This window comes from Rhinoderma darwinii, chromosome 1, assembly GCF_050947455.1.
Source record: "Rhinoderma darwinii isolate aRhiDar2 chromosome 1, aRhiDar2.hap1, whole genome shotgun sequence".
Taxonomy (NCBI): Eukaryota; Metazoa; Chordata; class Amphibia; order Anura; family Rhinodermatidae; genus Rhinoderma; species Rhinoderma darwinii.
The window spans coordinates 247691429-247705344 of NC_134687.1; the positions used below are offsets into that span (position 1 = coordinate 247691429).

The window sequence follows — 13916 nt, forward strand, 5'->3', positions numbered from 1 at the left end:
TCTAAACGAAATAATAAAAAGTCAACCGCACCACGGATTCCCAGACAGTCTCCCACACTGGTACTAGCGAGGCGTTAAGCTGTTTAACTTCTGCGATCTAACGAGAGCATGCACATTCAGCTTAGAATGGCCATTGACATTAAATGCTTTAATCCATAGTCCTTTTTAATCGATTGTGAAACAAAATCTAAACGACATAATAAAAGTCAACCGCACCACGGATTCCCAGACAGTCTCCCACACTGGTACTAGCGAGGCCTTAAGCTGTGTAACTTCTGCGATCTGACGAGGGCAGGCACATTCAGCTTAGAATGGCCATTGACTTTAAAAGCCTTAATCCATAGTCCTATTTAATCTATTGTGAAACAAAATCTAAACAACATAATAAAAAGTCAACCGCACCACGGATTCCCAGACAGTCTCCCACACTGGTACTAGCGAGGCCTTAAGCTGTGTAAGTTCTGCGATGTGACGAGAAAAGGCACATTCAGCTTAGAATGGCCATTGACGTTAAATGCTTTAATCCATAGTCCTATTTAATCTATTGTGAAACAAAATCTAAACGACATAATAAAAAGTCCAACGCACCGCGGATTCCCAGACAGTCACCCACACTGGTACTAGCGAGGCGTTAAGCTGTGTAACTTCTGCGATCTAACGAGAGCAGGCACATTCAGCTTAGAATGGCCATTGACATTAAATGCTTTAATCCATAGTCCTTTTTAATCGATAGTGAAACAAAATCTAAACGACATAATAAAAAGTCAAACGCACCACGGATTCCAAGACAGTCTCCCACACTGGTACTAGCGAGGCCTTAAGCTGTGTAACTTCTGCGATCTGACGAGAGCAGGCACATTCAGCTTAGAATGGCCATTGACATTAAAGGCTTTAATCCATAGTCCTTTTTAATCGATTGTGAAACAAAATCTAAATGACATAATAAAAAATCAACCGCACCATGGATTCCCAGACAGTCTCCCACACTGGTACTAGCGAGGCCTTAAGCTGTGTAACTTCTGCGATATGACGAGAGCAGGGACATTCAGCTTAGAATGGCCATTGACATTAAATGCTTTAATCCATAGTCCTTTTTAATCGATTGTGAAACAAAATCTAAACGACATAATAAAAAATCAACCGCACCACGGATTCCCAGACAGTCTCCCACTCTGGTACTAGCGAGGCCTTAAGCTGTGTAACTTCTGCGATCTGACGAGAGCAGGGACATTCAGCTTAGAATGGCCATTGACATTAAATACTTTAATCCATAGTCCTTTTTAATCGATTGTGAAACAAAATCTAAACGACATAATAAAAATTCAACCGCACCACGGATTCCCAGACAGTCTCCCACACTGGTACTAGCGAGGCCTTAAGCTGTGTAACTTCTGCGATCTGACGAGAGCAGGCACATTCAGCTTAGAATGGCCATTGACGTTAAATGTTTTAATCCATAGTCCTATTTAATCTATTGTGAAACAAAATCTAAACGAAATAATAAAAAGTCAACCGCACCACGGATTCCCAGACAGTCTCCCACACTGGTACTAGCGAGGACTTAAGCTATGTAACTTCTGCGTTTTGACGAGAGCAGGCACATTCAGCTTAGAATGGCCATTGACATTAAATGCTTTAATCCATAGTCCTTTTTAATCGATTGTGAAACAAAATCTAAACGACATAATAAAAAATCAACCGCACCACGGATTCCCAGACAGTCTCCCACTCTGGTACTAGCGAGGCCTTAAGCTGTGTAACTTCTGCGATCTGACGAGAGCAGGGACATTCAGCTTAGAATGGCCATTGACATTAAATGCTTTAATCCATAGTCCTTTTTAATCGATTGTGAAACAAAATCTAAACGACATAATAAAAATTCAACCGCACCACGGATTCCCAGACAGTCTCCCACACTGGTACTAGCGAGGCCTTAAGCTGTGTAACTTCTGCGATCTGACGAGAGCAGGCACATTCAGCTTAGAATGGCCATTGACGTTAAATGTTTTAATCCATAGTCCTATTTAATCTATTGTGAAACAAAATCTAAACGAAATAATAAAAAGTCAACCGCACCACGGATTCCCAGACAGTCTCCCACACTGGTACTAGCGAGGACTTAAGCTATGTAACTTCTGCGTTTTGACGAGAGCAGGCACATTCAGCTTAGAATGGCCATTGACATTAAATGCTTTAATCCATAGTCCTTTTTAATCGATTGTGAAACAAAATCTAAACGACATAATAAAAATTCAACCGCACCACGGATTCCCAGACAGTCTCCCACACTGGTACTAGCGAGGCCTTAAGCTGTGTAACTTCTGCGATCTGACGAGAGCAGGCACATTCAGCTTAGAATGGCCATTGACGTTAAATGTTTTAATCCATAGTCCTATTTAATCTATTGTGAAACAAAATCTAAACAACATAATAAAAAGTCAACCGCACCACGGATTCCCAGACAGTCTCCCACACTGGTACTAGCGAGGACTTAAGCTATGTAACTTCTGCGTTTTGACGAGAGCAGGCACATTCAGCTTAGAATGGCCATTGACATTAAATGCTTTAATCCATAGTCCTTTTTAATCGATTGTGAAACAAAATCTAAACGACATAATAAAAAGTCAACCGCACCACGGATTCCCAGACAGTCTCCGACACTGGTACTAGCGAGGCCTTAAGCTGTGTAACTTCTGCGATCTGACGAGAGCAGGCACATTCAGCTTAGAATGGCCATTGACGTTAAATGATTTAATCCATAGTCCTATTTAATCGATTGTGAAACATAATCTAAACGACATAATAAAAATTCAACCGCACCACGGATTCCCAGACAGTCTCCCACACTGGTACTAGCGAGGCCTTAAGCTGTGTAACTTCTGCGTTCTGACGAGAGCTGGCACATTCAGCTTAGAATGGCCATTGATGTTAAATGCTTTAATCCATAGTCCTATTTAATCTATTGTGAAACAAAATCTAAACGACATAATAAAAAGTCAACCGCACCACAGATTCCGAGACAGTCTCCCACACTGGTACTAGCGAGGCCTTAAGCTGTGTAACTTCTGCGATCTGACGAGAGAAGGCACATTCAGCTTAGAATGGCCATTGACATTAAATGCTTTAATCCATAGTCCTTTTTAATCGATTGTGAAACAAAATCTAAACGACATAATAAAAAGTCAACCGCACCACGGATTCCCAGACAGTCTCCCACACTGGTACTAGCGAGGCCTTAAGCTGTGTAACTTCTGCGATCTGACGAGAACAGGCACATTCAGCTTAGAATGGCCATTGCCATTAAATGCTTTAATCCATAGTCCTTTTTAATCGATTGTGAAACAAAATCTAAACGACATAATAAAAAGTCAACAGCACCACGGATTCCCAGACAGTCTCCCACACTGGTACTAGCGAGGCCTTAAGCTGTGTAACTTCTGCGATCTGACGAGAGCAGGCACATTCAGCTTAGAACGGCCATTGACGTTAAATGCTTTAATCCATAGTCCTATTTAATCTATTGTGAAACAAAATCTAAACAACATAATAAAAAGTCAACCGCACCACGGATTCCCAGACAGTCTCCCACACTGGTACTAGCGAGGCCTTAAGCTGTGTAACTTCTGCGATCTGACGAGAGCAGGCACATTGAGCTTAGAATGGCCATTGACATTAAATGCTTTAATCCATAGTCCTTTTTAATCGATTGTGAAACAAAATCTAAACGACATAATAAAAAGTCAACCGCACCACAGATTCCCAGACAGTCTCCCACACTGGTACTAGCGAGGCCTTAAGCTGTGTAACTTCTGCGATCTGACGAGAGCAGTCACATTCAGCTTAGAATGGCCATTGACATTAAAAGCCTTAATCCATAGTCCTATTTAATCTATTGTGAAACAAAATCTAAACGACATAATAAAAAGTCAACCGCACCACGGATTCCCAGACAGTCTCCCACACTGGTACTAGCGAGGCCTTAAGCTGTGTAACTTCTGCGATCTGACGAGAGCAGGCACATTCAGCTTAGAATGGCCATTGACATTAAATGCTTTAATCCATAGTCCTTTTTAATCGATTGTGAAACAAAATCTAAACGACATAATAAAAAGTCAACCGCACCACGGATTCCCAGACAGTCTCCCACACTGGTACTAGCGAGGCCTTAAGCTGTGTAACTTCTGCGATCTGACGAGAGCAGGGACATTCAGCTTAGAATGGCTATTGACATTAAATGCTTTAATCCATAGTCCTTTTTAATCGATTGTGAAACAAAATCTAAACGACATATTAAAAATTCAACCGCACCACGGATTCCCAGACAGTCTCCCACACTGGTACTAGCGAGGCCTTAAGCTGTGTAACTTCTGCGATCTGACGAGAGCAGGCACATTCAGCTTAGAATGGCCATTGACGTTAAATGCTTTAATCCATAGTCCTATTTAATCTATTGTGAAACAAAATCTAAACGACATAATAAAATGTCAACCGCACCACGGATTCCCAGACAGTCTCCCACACTGGTACTAGCGAGGCGTTAAGCTGTGTAACTCCTGCGATCTAACGAGAGCAGGGACATTCAGCTTAGAATGGCCATTGACGTTAAAGGCTTTAAACCATAGTCCTTTTTAATCGATTGTGAAACAAAATCTAAACGACATAATAAAAATTCAACCGCACCACGGATTCCCAGACAGTCTCCCACACTGGTACTAGCGAGGCCTTAAGCTGTGTAACTTCTGCGTTCTGACCAGAGCAGGCACATTCAGCTTAGAATGGCCATTGACGTTAAATGCTTTAATCCATAGTCCTATTTAATCTATTGTGAAACAAAATCTAAACGACGTAATAAAAAGTCAACCGCACCACGGATTCCCAGACAGTCTCCCACACTGGTACTAGCGAGGCCTTAAGCTGTGTAACTTCTGCGATCTGACGAGAGCAGGCACATTCAGCTTAGAATGGCCATTGACATTAAATGCTTTAATCCATAGTACTTTTTAATCGATTGTGAAACAAAATCTAAACGACATAATAAAAAGTCAACCGCTCCACGGATTCGCAGACAGTCTCCCACACTGGTACTAGCGAGGCCTTAAGCTGTGTAACCCCTGCGATCTGAGGAGAGCAGGCACATTCAGCTTAGAATGGCCATTGACGTTAAATGCTTTAATCCATAGTCCTATTTAATCTATTGTGAAACAAAATCTAAACGACATAATAAAAAGTCAACCGCACCACGGATTCCCAGACAGTCTCCCACACTGGTACTAGCAAGGCCTTAAGCTGTGTAACTTCTGCGATCTGACGAGAGCAGGCACATTCAGCTTAGAATGGCCATTGACATTAAATGCTTTAATCCATAGTCCTTTTTAATCGATTGTGAAACAAAATCTAAACGACATAATAAAAAGTCAACCGCACCATGGATTCCCAGACAGTCTCCCACACTGGTACTAGCGAGGCCTTAAGCTGTGTAACTTCTGCGATCTGACGAGAGCAGGGACATTCAGCTTAGAATGGCCATTGACATTAAATGCTTTAATCCATAGTCCTTTTTAATCGATTGTGAAACAAAATCTAAACGACATAATAAAAATTCAACCGCACCACGGATTCCCAGACAGTCTCCCACACTGGTACTAGCGAGGCCTTAAGCTGTGTAACTTCTGCGATCTGACGAGAGCAGGCACATTCAGCTTAGAATGGCCATTGACATTAAATGCTTTAATCCATAGTCCTTTTTAATCGATTGTGAAACAAAATCTAAACTACATAATAAAAAGTCAACCGCACCACGGATTCCCAGACAGTCTCCCACACTGGTACTAGCGAGGCCTTAAGCTGTGTAACTTCTGCGATCTGACGAGAGCAGGCACATTCAGCTTAGAATGGCCATTGACATTAAATGCTTTAATCCATAGTCCTTTTTAATCGATTGTGAAACAAAATCTAAACGACATAATAAAAAGTCAACCGCACCACGGATTCCCAGCCGGTCTCCCACACTGGTACTAGCGAGGCGTTAAGCTGTGTAACTTCTGCGATCTAACGAGAGTAGGCACATTCAGCTTAGAATTGCCATTGACATTAAATGTTTTAATCCATAGTCCTTTTTAATCGATTGTGAAACAAAATCTAAACGACATAATAAAAAGTCAACCGCACCACAGATTCCCAGACAGTCTCCCACACTGGAACTAGCGAGGCCTTAAGCTGTGTAACTTCTGCGATCTGACGAGAGCAGTCACATTCAGCTTAGAATGGCCATTGACATTAAATGCTTTAATCCATAGTCCTTTTTAATCGATTGTGAAACAAAATCTAAACGACATAATAAAAAGTCAACCGCACCACGGATTCCCAGACAGTCTCCCACACTGGTACTAGCAAGGCCTTAAGCTGTGTAACTTCTGCGATCTGACGAGAGCAGGCACATTCAGCTTAGAATGGCCATTGACATTAAATGCTTTAATCCATAGTCCTTTTTAATCGATTGTGAAACAAAATCTAAACGACATAATAAAAAGTCAACCGCACCATGGATTCCCAGACAGTCTCCCACACTGGTACTAGCGAGGCCTTAAGCTGTGTAACTTCTGCGATCTGACGAGAGCAGGGACATTCAGCTTAGAATGGCCATTGACATTAAATGCTTTAATCCATAGTCCTTTTTAATCGATTGTGAAACAAAATCTAAACGACATAATAAAAATTCAACCGCACCACGGATTCCCAGACAGTCTCCCACACTGGTACTAGCGAGGCCTTAAGCTGTGTAACTTCTGCGATCTGACGAGAGCAGGCACATTCAGCTTAGAATGGCCATTGACATTAAATGCTTTAATCCATAGTCCTTTTTAATCGATTGTGAAACAAAATCTAAACTACATAATAAAAAGTCAACCGCACCACGGATTCCCAGACAGTCTCCCACACTGGTACTAGCGAGGCCTTAAGCTGTGTAACTTCTGCGATCTGACGAGAGCAGGCACATTCAGCTTAGAATGGCCATTGACATTAAATGCTTTAATCCATAGTCCTTTTTAATCGATTGTGAAACAAAATCTAAACGACATAATAAAAAGTCAACCGCACCACGGATTCCCAGCCGGTCTCCCACACTGGTACTAGCGAGGCGTTAAGCTGTGTAACTTCTGCGATCTAACGAGAGTAGGCACATTCAGCTTAGAATTGCCATTGACATTAAATGTTTTAATCCATAGTCCTTTTTAATCGATTGTGAAACAAAATCTAAACGACATAATAAAAAGTCAACCGCACCACAGATTCCCAGACAGTCTCCCACACTGGAACTAGCGAGGCCTTAAGCTGTGTAACTTCTGCGATCTGACGAGAGCAGTCACATTCAGCTTAGAATGGCCATTGACATTAAATGCTTTAATCCATAGTCCTTTTTAATCGATTGTGAAACAAAATCTAAACGACATAATAAAAAGTCAACCGCACCACGGATTCACAGACAGTCTCCCACACTGGTACTAGCGAGGCCTTAAGCTGTGTAACTTCTGCGATCTGACGATAGCAGGCACATTCAGCTTAGAATGGCCATTGACATTAAATGCTTTAATCCATAGTCCTTTTTAATCGATTGTGAAACAAAATCTAAACGACATAATAAAAAGGCAACCGCACCACGGATTCCCAGACAGTCTCCCACACTGGTACTAGCGAGGCCTTAAGCTGTGTAACTTCTGCGATCTGACGAGAGCAGGGACATTCAGCTTAGAATGGCCATTGACATAAAATGCTTTAATCCATAGTCCTTTTTAATCGATTGTGAAACAAAATCTAAACGACATAATAAAAATTCAACCGCACCACGGATTCCCAGACAGTCTCCCACACTGGTACTAGCGAGGCCTTAAGCTGTGTAACTTCTGCGATCTGACGAGAGCAGGCACATTCAGCTTAGAATGGCCATTGACGTTAAATGCTTTAATCCATAGTCCTATTTAATCTATTGTGAAACAAAATCTAAACGACATAATAAAAAGTCAACCGCACCACGGATTCCCAGACAGTCTCCCACACTGGTACTAGCAAGGCGTTAAGCTGTGTAACTTCTGCGATCTAACGAGAGCAGGGACATTCAGCTTAGAATGGCCATTGACATTAAAGGCTTTAATCCATAGTCCTTTTTAATCGATTGTGAAACAAAATCTAAACGACATAATAAAAATTCAACCGCACCACGGATTCCCAGACAGTCTCCCACACTGGTACTAGTGAGGCCTTAAGCTGTGTAACTTCAGCGATCTGACGAGAGCAGGCACATTCAGCTTAGAATGCCCATTGACACTAAATGCTTTAATCCATAGTCCTTTTTAATCGATTGTGAAACAAAATCTAAACGACATAATAAAAAGGCAACCGCACCACGGATTCCCAGACAGTCTCCCACACTGGTACTAGCGAGGCCTTAAGCTGTGTAACTTCTGCGATCTGACGAGAGCAGGCACATTCAGCTTAGAATGGCCATTGACGTTAGATGCTTTCATCCATAGTCCTATTTAATCTATTGTGAAACAAAATCTAAACGACATAATAAAAAGTCAACCGCACCACGGATTCCCAGACAGTCTCCCACACTGGTACTAGCGAGGCCTTAAGCTGTGTAATTTCTGCGATCTGACGAGAGCAGGGACATTCAGCTTAGAATGGCCATTGACATTAAATGCTTTAATCCATAGTCCTTTTTAATCGATTGTGAAACAAAATCTAAACGACATAATAAAAATTCAACCACACCACGGATTCCCAGACAGTCTCCCACACTGGTACTAGCGAGGCCTTAAGCTGTGTAACTTCTGCGATCTGACGAGAGCAGGCACATTCAGCTTAGAATGGCCATTGACGTTATATGCTTTAATCCATAGTCCTATTTAATCTATTGTGAAACAAAATCTAAACGACATAATAAAAAGTCAACCGCACCACGGATTCCCAGACAGTCTCCCACACTGGTACTAGCGAGGCGTTAAGCTGTGTAACTTCTGCGATCTAACGAGAGCAGGCACATTCAGCTTAGAATGGCCATTGACATTAAATGCTTTAATCCATAGTCCTTTTTAATCGATTGTGAAACAAAATCTAAACGACATAATAAAAAGTCAAACGCACCACGGATTCCCAGACAGTCTCCCACACTGGTACTAGCGAGGCCTTAAGCTGTGTAACTTCTGCGATCTGACGAGAGCAGGCACATTCAGCTTAGAATGGCCTTTGACATTAAAAGCCTTAATCCATAGTCCTATTTAATCTATTGTGAAACAAAATCTAAACAACATAATAAAAAGTCAACCTCACCACGGATTCCCAGACAGTCTCCCACACTGGTACTAAGGAGGCCTTAAGCTGTGTAACTTCTGCGATCTGACGAGAGCAGGGACATTCAGCTTAGAATGGCCATTGACATTAAAGGCTTTAATCCATAGTCCTTTTTAATCGATTGTGAAACAAAATCTAAACGACATAATATAAAGTCAACCGCACCACGGATTCCCAGACAGTCTCCCACACTGGTACTAGCGAGGCCTTAAGCTGTGTAACATCTGCGATCTGACGAGAGCAGGCACATTCAGCTTAGAATGGCCATTGACATCAAAAAATGCTTTAATCCATAGTCCTTTTTAATCGATTGTGAAACAAAATCTAAACGACATAATAAAAAGTCAACCACACCACGGATTCTCAGACAGTCTCCCACACTGGTACTAGCGAGGCCTTAAGCTGTGTAACTTCTGCGTTCTGACGAGAGCAGGCACATTCAGCTTAGAATGACCATTGACATTAAAAGCCTTAATCCATAGTCCTATTTAATCTATTGTGAAACAAAATCTAAACAACATAATAAAAAGTCAACCACACCACGGATTCCCAGACAGTCTCCCACACTGGTACTAGCGAGGCCTTAAGCTGTGTAACTTCTGCGATCTGACGAGAGCAGGGACATTCAGCTTAGAATGGCCATTGACATTAAAGGCTTTAATCCATAGTCCTTTTTAATCGATTGTGAAACAAAATCTAAACGACATAATAAAAATTCAACCGCACCACGGATTCCCAGACAGTCTCCCACACTGGTACTAGCGAGGCCTTAAGATGTGTAACTTCTGCGTTCTGACCAGAGCAGGCACATTCAGCTTAGAATTGCCATTGACGTTAAATGCTTTAATCCATAGTCCTATTTAATCTATTGTGAAACAAAATCTAAACGACATAATAAAAAGTCAACCGCACCACGGATTCCCAGACAGTCTCCCACACTGGTACTAGCGAGGCCTTAAGCTGTGTAACTTCTGCGTTCTGACGAGAGCAGGCACATTCAGCTTAGAATGGCCATTGACGTTAAATGCTTTAATCCATAGTCCTATTTAATCTATTGTGAAAAAAAATCTAAACGACATAATAAAAAGTCAACCGCACCACGGATTCCCAGACAGTCTCCCACACTGGTACTAGCGAGGCGTTAAGCTGTGTAACTTCTGCGATCTAACGAGAGCAGGCACATTCAGCTTAGAATGGCCATTGATAGTAAATGCTTTAATCCATAGTCCTTTTTAATCGATTGTGAAACAAAATCTAAACGACATAATAAAAAGTCAACCGCACCACGGATTCCCAGACAGTCTCCCACACTGGTACTAGCGAGGCCTTAAGCTGTGTAACTTCTGCGATCTGACGAGAGCAGGGACATTCAGCTTAGAATGGCCATTGACATAAAATGCTTTAATCCATAGTCCTTTTTAATCGATTGTGAAACAAAATCTAAACGACATAATAAAAATTCAACCGCACCACGGACTCCCAGACAGTCTCCCACACTGGTACTAGCGAGGCCTTAAGCTGTGTAACTTCTGCGATCTGACGAAAGCAGGCACATTCAGCTTAGAATGGCCATTGACGTTAAATGCTTTAATCCATAGTCCTATTTAATCTATTGTGAAACAAAATCTAAACGACATAATAAAAAGTCAACCGTACCACGGATTCCCAGACAGTCTCCCACACTGGTACTAGCGAGGCGTTAAGCTGTGTAACTTCTGCGATCTAACGAGAGCAGGGACATTCAGCTTAGAATGGCCATTGACATTAAATGCTTTAATCCATAGTCCTTTTTAATCGATTGTGAAACAAAATCTAAACGACATAATAAAAAGTCAACCGCACCACGGATTCCCAGACAGTCTCCCACACTGGTACTAGCGAGGCCTTAAGCTGTGTAACTTCTGAGATCTGACGAGAGCAGGGACATTCAGCTTAGAATGGCCATTGACATTAAATGCTTTAATCCATAGTCCTTTTTAATCGATTGTGAAACAAAATCTAAACGACATAATAAAAATTCAACCGCACCACGGATTCCAAAACAGTCTCCCACACTGGTACTAGCGAGGCCTTAAGCTGTGTAACTTCTGCGTTCTGACGAGAGAAGGCACATTCAGCTTAGAATGGCCATTGACGTTAAATGCTTTAATCCATAGTCCTATTTAATCTATTGTGAAACAAAATCGAAACGACATAATAAAAAGTCAACCGCACCACGGATTCCCAGACAGTCTCACACACTGGTACTAGCGAGGCCTTAAGCTGTGTAACTTCTGCGTTCTGACCAGAGCAGGCACATTCAGCTTAGAATGGCCATTGACGTTAAATGCTTTAATCCATAGTCCTTTTTAATCGATTGTGAAACAAAATCTAAACAACATAATAATAAGTCAACCGCACCACGGATTCCCAGACAGTCTCCCACACTGGTACTAGCGAGGCCTTAAGCTGTGTAACTTCTGCGATCTGACGAGAGCAGGCACATTCAGCTTAGAATGGCCATTGACATGAAATGCTTTAATCCATAGTCCTTTTTAATCGATTGTGAAACAAAATCTAAACGACATAATAAAAAGTCAACCGCACCACGGATTCCCAGACAGTCTCCCACACTGGTACTAGCGAGGCCTTAAGCTGTGTAACTTCTGCGATCTGACGAGAGCAGGCACATTCAGCTTAGAATGGCCATTGACATTAAATGCTTTAATCCATAGTCCTTTTTAATCGATTGTGAAACAAAATCTAAACGACATAATATAAAGTCAACCGCACCACGGATTCCCAGACAGTCTCCCACACTGGTACTAGTGGGGCCTTAAGCTGTGTAACTTCAGCGATCTGACAAGAGCAGGCACATTCAGCTTAGAATGCCCATTGACACTAAACGCTTTAATCCATAGTCCTTTTTAATCGATTGTGAAACAAAATCTAAACGACATAATAAAAAGGCAACCGCACCACGGATTCCCAGACAGTCTCCCACACTGGTACTAGCGAGGCCTTAAGCTGTGTAACTTCTGCGATCTGACGAGATCAGGCACATTCAGCTTAGAATGGCCATTGACGTTATATGCTTTCATCCATAGTCCTATTTAATCTATTGTGAAACACAATCTAAACGACATAATAAAAAGTCAACCGCACCACGGATTCCCAGACAGTCTCCCACACTGGTACTAGCGAGGCGTTAAGCTGTGTAACTTCTGCGATCTAACTAGAGCAGGCACATTCAGCTTAGAATGGCCATTGACATTAAATGCTTTAATCCATAGTCCTTTTTAATCGATTGTGAAACAAAATCTAAACGACATAATAAAAAGTCAACCGCACCACGGATTCCCAGACAGTCTCCCACACTGGTACTAGCGAGGACTTAAGCTGTGTAACTTCTGCGATCTGACGAGAGCAGGCACATTCAGCTTAGAATGGCCATTGACATTAAAAGCCTTAATCCATAGTCCTATTTAATCTATTGTGAAACAAAATCTAAACAACATAATAAAAAGTCAACCGCGCCACGGATTCCCAGACAGTCTCCCACACTGGTACTAGGGAGGCCTTAAGCTGTGTAACTTCTGCGATCTGACGAGAGCAGGAACATTCAGCTTAGAATGGCCATTGACATTAAAGTCTTTAATCCATAGTCCTTTTTAATCGATTGTGAAACAAAATCTAAACGACATAATAAAAATTCAACCGCACCACGGATTCCCAGACAGTCTCCCACACTGGTACTAGCGAGGCCTTAAGCTGTGTAACTTCTGCGATCTGACGAGAGCAGGCACATTCAGCTTAGAATTGCCATTGACCTTAAATGCTTTAATCCATAGTCCTTTTTAATCGATTGTGAAACAAAATCTAGACGACATAATAAAAAGTCAACCGCACCACGGATTCCCAGACAGTCTCCCACACTGGTACTAGCGAGGCCTTAAGCTGTGTAATTTCTGCGATCTGACAAGAGCAGGGACATTCAGCTTAGAATGGCCATTGACATTAAATGCTTTAATCCATAGTCCTTTTTAATCGATTGTGAAACAAAATCTAAACGACATAATAAAAATTCAACCACACCACGGATTCCCAGACAGTCTCCCACACTGGTACTAGCGAGGCCTTAAGCTGTGTAACTTCTGCGATCTGACGAGAGCAGGCACATTCAGCTTAGAATGGCCATTGACGTTATATGCTTTAATCCATAGTCCTATTTAATCTATTGTGAAACAAAATCTAAACGACATAATAAAAAGTCAACCGCACCACGGATTCCCAGACAGTCTCCCACACTGGTACTAGCGAGGCATTAAGCTGTGTAACTTCTGCGATCTAACGAGAGCAGGCACATTCAGCTTAGAAGGGACATTGACATTAAATGCTTTAATCCATAGTCCTTTTTAATCGATTGTGATACAAAATCTAAACGACATAATAAAAAGTCAAACGCACCACGGATTCCCAGACAGTCTCCCACGCTGGTACTAGCGAGGCCTTAAGCTGTGTAACTTCTGCGATCTGACGAGAGCAGGCACATTCAGCTTAGAATGGCCTTTGACATTAAAAGGCTT

General features: G+C 41.9%; 60 pseudogenes; all 60 read right to left on the reverse strand.

Annotated features, from left to right (window-relative positions):
- Positions 1-19: 19 nt before the first annotated feature.
- On the reverse strand, positions 20-138 carry LOC142673406 (5S ribosomal RNA; annotated as a pseudogene).
- A 66-nt stretch (positions 139-204) lies between these two features.
- Positions 205-323, reverse strand: LOC142737001 (5S ribosomal RNA; annotated as a pseudogene).
- Positions 324-1134: 811 nt separating this feature from the next.
- On the reverse strand, positions 1135-1253 carry LOC142734232 (5S ribosomal RNA; annotated as a pseudogene).
- A 67-nt stretch (positions 1254-1320) lies between these two features.
- LOC142736539 (5S ribosomal RNA) lies at positions 1321-1439 on the reverse strand (annotated as a pseudogene).
- A 67-nt stretch (positions 1440-1506) lies between these two features.
- LOC142705267 (5S ribosomal RNA) lies at positions 1507-1625 on the reverse strand (annotated as a pseudogene).
- Positions 1626-1692: 67 nt separating this feature from the next.
- Positions 1693-1811, reverse strand: LOC142734253 (5S ribosomal RNA; annotated as a pseudogene).
- A 67-nt stretch (positions 1812-1878) lies between these two features.
- On the reverse strand, positions 1879-1997 carry LOC142736540 (5S ribosomal RNA; annotated as a pseudogene).
- Positions 1998-2064: 67 nt separating this feature from the next.
- On the reverse strand, positions 2065-2183 carry LOC142705278 (5S ribosomal RNA; annotated as a pseudogene).
- A 67-nt stretch (positions 2184-2250) lies between these two features.
- LOC142736541 (5S ribosomal RNA) lies at positions 2251-2369 on the reverse strand (annotated as a pseudogene).
- Positions 2370-2436: 67 nt separating this feature from the next.
- Positions 2437-2555, reverse strand: LOC142705289 (5S ribosomal RNA; annotated as a pseudogene).
- A 67-nt stretch (positions 2556-2622) lies between these two features.
- LOC142736829 (5S ribosomal RNA) lies at positions 2623-2741 on the reverse strand (annotated as a pseudogene).
- Positions 2742-2808: 67 nt separating this feature from the next.
- LOC142668069 (5S ribosomal RNA) lies at positions 2809-2927 on the reverse strand (annotated as a pseudogene).
- Positions 2928-3180: 253 nt separating this feature from the next.
- LOC142738087 (5S ribosomal RNA) lies at positions 3181-3299 on the reverse strand (annotated as a pseudogene).
- Positions 3300-3366: 67 nt separating this feature from the next.
- On the reverse strand, positions 3367-3485 carry LOC142734717 (5S ribosomal RNA; annotated as a pseudogene).
- A 67-nt stretch (positions 3486-3552) lies between these two features.
- Positions 3553-3671, reverse strand: LOC142737119 (5S ribosomal RNA; annotated as a pseudogene).
- A 67-nt stretch (positions 3672-3738) lies between these two features.
- LOC142667561 (5S ribosomal RNA) lies at positions 3739-3857 on the reverse strand (annotated as a pseudogene).
- A 67-nt stretch (positions 3858-3924) lies between these two features.
- On the reverse strand, positions 3925-4043 carry LOC142678499 (5S ribosomal RNA; annotated as a pseudogene).
- Positions 4044-4110: 67 nt separating this feature from the next.
- On the reverse strand, positions 4111-4229 carry LOC142729797 (5S ribosomal RNA; annotated as a pseudogene).
- Positions 4230-4296: 67 nt separating this feature from the next.
- Positions 4297-4415, reverse strand: LOC142736543 (5S ribosomal RNA; annotated as a pseudogene).
- A 253-nt stretch (positions 4416-4668) lies between these two features.
- On the reverse strand, positions 4669-4787 carry LOC142678720 (5S ribosomal RNA; annotated as a pseudogene).
- A 67-nt stretch (positions 4788-4854) lies between these two features.
- On the reverse strand, positions 4855-4973 carry LOC142678621 (5S ribosomal RNA; annotated as a pseudogene).
- Positions 4974-5226: 253 nt separating this feature from the next.
- Positions 5227-5345, reverse strand: LOC142731732 (5S ribosomal RNA; annotated as a pseudogene).
- Positions 5346-5412: 67 nt separating this feature from the next.
- Positions 5413-5531, reverse strand: LOC142738526 (5S ribosomal RNA; annotated as a pseudogene).
- Positions 5532-5598: 67 nt separating this feature from the next.
- Positions 5599-5717, reverse strand: LOC142736544 (5S ribosomal RNA; annotated as a pseudogene).
- Positions 5718-5784: 67 nt separating this feature from the next.
- Positions 5785-5903, reverse strand: LOC142678742 (5S ribosomal RNA; annotated as a pseudogene).
- Positions 5904-6156: 253 nt separating this feature from the next.
- LOC142705090 (5S ribosomal RNA) lies at positions 6157-6275 on the reverse strand (annotated as a pseudogene).
- Positions 6276-6342: 67 nt separating this feature from the next.
- On the reverse strand, positions 6343-6461 carry LOC142731743 (5S ribosomal RNA; annotated as a pseudogene).
- Positions 6462-6528: 67 nt separating this feature from the next.
- Positions 6529-6647, reverse strand: LOC142738527 (5S ribosomal RNA; annotated as a pseudogene).
- A 67-nt stretch (positions 6648-6714) lies between these two features.
- On the reverse strand, positions 6715-6833 carry LOC142736545 (5S ribosomal RNA; annotated as a pseudogene).
- A 67-nt stretch (positions 6834-6900) lies between these two features.
- Positions 6901-7019, reverse strand: LOC142678875 (5S ribosomal RNA; annotated as a pseudogene).
- A 253-nt stretch (positions 7020-7272) lies between these two features.
- LOC142705112 (5S ribosomal RNA) lies at positions 7273-7391 on the reverse strand (annotated as a pseudogene).
- A 67-nt stretch (positions 7392-7458) lies between these two features.
- LOC142700846 (5S ribosomal RNA) lies at positions 7459-7577 on the reverse strand (annotated as a pseudogene).
- Positions 7578-7644: 67 nt separating this feature from the next.
- Positions 7645-7763, reverse strand: LOC142736837 (5S ribosomal RNA; annotated as a pseudogene).
- Positions 7764-7830: 67 nt separating this feature from the next.
- Positions 7831-7949, reverse strand: LOC142736546 (5S ribosomal RNA; annotated as a pseudogene).
- Positions 7950-8016: 67 nt separating this feature from the next.
- On the reverse strand, positions 8017-8135 carry LOC142705985 (5S ribosomal RNA; annotated as a pseudogene).
- A 253-nt stretch (positions 8136-8388) lies between these two features.
- Positions 8389-8507, reverse strand: LOC142735637 (5S ribosomal RNA; annotated as a pseudogene).
- Positions 8508-8574: 67 nt separating this feature from the next.
- LOC142724107 (5S ribosomal RNA) lies at positions 8575-8693 on the reverse strand (annotated as a pseudogene).
- Positions 8694-8760: 67 nt separating this feature from the next.
- Positions 8761-8879, reverse strand: LOC142666454 (5S ribosomal RNA; annotated as a pseudogene).
- A 67-nt stretch (positions 8880-8946) lies between these two features.
- LOC142680529 (5S ribosomal RNA) lies at positions 8947-9065 on the reverse strand (annotated as a pseudogene).
- A 67-nt stretch (positions 9066-9132) lies between these two features.
- On the reverse strand, positions 9133-9251 carry LOC142719023 (5S ribosomal RNA; annotated as a pseudogene).
- A 67-nt stretch (positions 9252-9318) lies between these two features.
- On the reverse strand, positions 9319-9437 carry LOC142693290 (5S ribosomal RNA; annotated as a pseudogene).
- Positions 9438-9504: 67 nt separating this feature from the next.
- On the reverse strand, positions 9505-9623 carry LOC142736413 (5S ribosomal RNA; annotated as a pseudogene).
- A 70-nt stretch (positions 9624-9693) lies between these two features.
- LOC142738212 (5S ribosomal RNA) lies at positions 9694-9812 on the reverse strand (annotated as a pseudogene).
- Positions 9813-9879: 67 nt separating this feature from the next.
- Positions 9880-9998, reverse strand: LOC142736359 (5S ribosomal RNA; annotated as a pseudogene).
- Positions 9999-10251: 253 nt separating this feature from the next.
- LOC142724610 (5S ribosomal RNA) lies at positions 10252-10370 on the reverse strand (annotated as a pseudogene).
- Positions 10371-10437: 67 nt separating this feature from the next.
- On the reverse strand, positions 10438-10556 carry LOC142703594 (5S ribosomal RNA; annotated as a pseudogene).
- Positions 10557-10623: 67 nt separating this feature from the next.
- On the reverse strand, positions 10624-10742 carry LOC142726247 (5S ribosomal RNA; annotated as a pseudogene).
- Positions 10743-10809: 67 nt separating this feature from the next.
- LOC142687391 (5S ribosomal RNA) lies at positions 10810-10928 on the reverse strand (annotated as a pseudogene).
- Positions 10929-10995: 67 nt separating this feature from the next.
- LOC142710929 (5S ribosomal RNA) lies at positions 10996-11114 on the reverse strand (annotated as a pseudogene).
- Positions 11115-11181: 67 nt separating this feature from the next.
- Positions 11182-11300, reverse strand: LOC142738081 (5S ribosomal RNA; annotated as a pseudogene).
- Positions 11301-11553: 253 nt separating this feature from the next.
- On the reverse strand, positions 11554-11672 carry LOC142699182 (5S ribosomal RNA; annotated as a pseudogene).
- A 67-nt stretch (positions 11673-11739) lies between these two features.
- On the reverse strand, positions 11740-11858 carry LOC142678998 (5S ribosomal RNA; annotated as a pseudogene).
- A 67-nt stretch (positions 11859-11925) lies between these two features.
- On the reverse strand, positions 11926-12044 carry LOC142679120 (5S ribosomal RNA; annotated as a pseudogene).
- A 253-nt stretch (positions 12045-12297) lies between these two features.
- LOC142668047 (5S ribosomal RNA) lies at positions 12298-12416 on the reverse strand (annotated as a pseudogene).
- A 253-nt stretch (positions 12417-12669) lies between these two features.
- LOC142736903 (5S ribosomal RNA) lies at positions 12670-12788 on the reverse strand (annotated as a pseudogene).
- Positions 12789-12855: 67 nt separating this feature from the next.
- On the reverse strand, positions 12856-12974 carry LOC142670158 (5S ribosomal RNA; annotated as a pseudogene).
- Positions 12975-13041: 67 nt separating this feature from the next.
- On the reverse strand, positions 13042-13160 carry LOC142667042 (5S ribosomal RNA; annotated as a pseudogene).
- Positions 13161-13227: 67 nt separating this feature from the next.
- Positions 13228-13346, reverse strand: LOC142738070 (5S ribosomal RNA; annotated as a pseudogene).
- Positions 13347-13413: 67 nt separating this feature from the next.
- Positions 13414-13532, reverse strand: LOC142666457 (5S ribosomal RNA; annotated as a pseudogene).
- Positions 13533-13785: 253 nt separating this feature from the next.
- Positions 13786-13904, reverse strand: LOC142719858 (5S ribosomal RNA; annotated as a pseudogene).
- Between the last annotated feature and the right edge of the window lie 12 nt (positions 13905-13916).